This window comes from Rhinoraja longicauda, chromosome 1 (genome assembly GCF_053455715.1).
Source record: "Rhinoraja longicauda isolate Sanriku21f chromosome 1, sRhiLon1.1, whole genome shotgun sequence".
Taxonomy (NCBI): Eukaryota; Metazoa; Chordata; class Chondrichthyes; order Rajiformes; family Arhynchobatidae; genus Rhinoraja; species Rhinoraja longicauda.
The window spans coordinates 54745837-54748856 of NC_135953.1; positions in this window are offsets into that span (position 1 = coordinate 54745837).

Consider the following 3020-nt stretch of genomic DNA (forward strand, 5'->3'; position numbering starts at 1 on the left):
TCCAACATTTTCGCCACCTCCAACGGGATCCCACTACTGGCCACATCTTCCCATCTCCACCCCTTTCTGCTTTCTGCAGAGACTGTTCCCTCCGAAGCTCCGTAGTCAACTCATCCCTTCCCACCCAAACCACCCCCTCCCCAGGTACTTTCCCCAGCAACCGCAGGAGATGCAACTCCTGTCCCTTTACCTCCTGCCTCGACTCCATCCAAGGACCCAAACAGTCTTTCCAGGTGAGGCAGAGGTTCACTTTCACCTCCTCCAACTTCATCTACTGTATCCGCTGTTCCAGGTGTCAAATTCTCTACATCGGCGAGACCAAGTGCAGGCTCAGCGATCGTTTCGCTGAACACCTCCGCTCAGTCCATCTTAACCTATCTGATCGCTTGGTGGCTCAGCACTTCAACTCCCCTTCCCATTTTCCAATCTGACCTTTCTATCCATTGTCAGAGTGGTGCCCAGCGCAAATTGGAGGAACAGCCCCTCATATTTTGCTTGGGTAGTTTACACCCCAACGGAATGAACATTGACCTCTAACTTCAGATAGCCCCTGCTTTCCCCCTCTATCCCCTCCCCTTCCCAGTGCTCCCACTAGTCTTACTATCTCCGACTACATTCTAACTTTGTCCCAGCCCCTCCCCTGACATCAGTCTTGAGACAGGTCTTGACCCGAAACGTCACCCATTCATTCTCTCCGGAGATGCTGCCTGACCCGCTGAGTTGCTCCAGCATTTTATGTCTACCTGGGGGTTACAATTGATATTTGGACAAGTACTTATTGTTATATTATATTTCTCGTTATGTTTAGTCAAGATAATATTTTGTACAGGAGGTCAAATTTGATGCCAATTAGAAAGGTCATCCATTTGGGTAAACAACATCAGTAGTTTGGTTTGCTTTGCAGTGGTGTGGTTGAGAGGATTGGAAAATGAATAGGTATGTTGAATTAAAATAAGCGATATTGAGAGTGAAGCATATAAAATTAGCAAATAATTATATTTATAGTGTCACAGAGTAGTACAGTGCGGTAACAGGCCATTTGATCCAATGTGCCCATTTCAACCAAGACTCCCCATCTACGCTTGTCCATATGTTTGGTCCATATCCCCCTAAACCTTTCTTATCCACGTAATTGTCCAAATATCTTTTAAATATTGTTATTGTACATGCCTCAACTACTTCTTCTGGCAGTTTGTTCCATATACCCCACCATTCCAAAGTTTTCTCCCAGATGGCAAGGAGTCCGGCCCTGTTGCTCAGAAGGGTAGGGAAAGGAAGAGGAGAGCGATAGTAATAGGGGACTCTATAGTGAGGGGGCCAGATAGGCGTTTCTGTGGACGCAGTCGGGAGACCCGGATGGTGGTTTGCCTCCCTGGTGCCGGTGTCCGGGATGTGTCTGAGGGTGTCCAGGATATCCTGAAAGGGGAGGGAGAGGAGCCAGAGGTCGTGGTACATATAGGTACCAACAATATAGGTAGGATAAGGGAAGAGGTCCTGAAAGGAGAATTTAGGGGGCTAGGAAGAGAGTTAAAAAAAAGGACTTCCAAAGCAATAATCTCAGGCTTACTGCCTGTGCCACGTGATAGTGTGAATAGGAATGGAGTGAGGTGGAGGATAAATACGTGGCTGAGGAACTGGTGCAGGGAGCAGGGTTTCAAGTTTCTGGATCATTGGGACCTCTTCTGGGGGAAGTATGACCTGTACAAAAAGGATGGGTTGCATCTGAACCTGAGGGGAACCAATATCCTGGCGGGGAGATTTGCTAAAATAATTGCGGACACTTTAAACTAGTACGGTTGGGGGGAGGGACTCAAACACAGATAGCTAACAGGCAGTGTGTGAGGCAGGAGGCAGAAAAGGGAAACACTCAGACCCAATATGTAGGAGAGAAAGAAGGGAAAAGAAATAAACTGAGAATAAGAAATGATGGGTCCCTTAAATGTGTATATTTTAATGCTAGGAGCATTGTAAGAAAGGTGGATGAGCTTAGAGCCTGGATTGACATCTGGAAGTATGATGTTGTGGCGATCAGTGAAACATGGTTGCAGGAGGGTTGCGATTGGCAATTAAATATTCCAGGATTTCATTGTTTCAGATGTGATAGAATCGGAGGGGCAAGAGGTGGGGGTGTTGCATTGCTTGTCAGGGAGGATATCACAGCAGTGCTTTGGCAGGACAGACTAGAAGGCTCAATTAGGGAGGCTGTTTGGGTGGAACTCAGAAATGAGAAAGGTTTAGCAACACTTATAGGGGTGTATTATAGACCGCCAAATAGGGAACGAGAATTGGAAGAGCAAATATGTAAGGAGATAGCAGATATTAGTAGTAAGCACAGAGTAGTGATTGTGGGTGATTTCAATTTTCCGTATATAGACTGGGAATCACATTCTGTTAAAGGGCTGGATGGTTTGGAGTTTGTAAAATGTGTGCAGGATAGTTTTTTGCAGCAATACGTTGAGGTGCCTACCAGAGAAGGGGCAGTGTTGGACCTCCTGTTAGGAAATGAGATGGGTCAGGTGACGAGGAGCACTTTGGGTCTAGTGATCACAATGCCATTAGTTTCAATATCATTATGGAGAAGGTCAAATCTGGACCAAGGGTTGAGATTTTGGATTGGAGAAAGGCTAATTTTGAGGAGATGAGAAAGGATTTAAAAGGAGTGAAATGGAAATTTTTGTTTTATGAAAAGGATATAATAGAGAAATGGAGGATATTTAAAGGTGAAATTTTGAGAGTACAGAGTCTTTATGTCCCTGTTCGGTGGAAAGGAAAGAATAATAATTTGAAAGAGCCGTGGTTTTCCAGGGAAATTGGACACTTGGTTCGGAAAAAGAGGGAGATATACAATAAATATAAGCGGCAGGGAGTAAATGAGGTTCTTGAGGAATATAAAGAATGTAAAAGGAATCTTAAGAAGGAAATTAGAAAAGCGAAAAAAAGATATGAGGCTGCTTTGGCAAGTAATGTAAAAGTAAACCCCAAGGGGTTCTACAGATATGTCAATAGCAAAAGGATAGTGA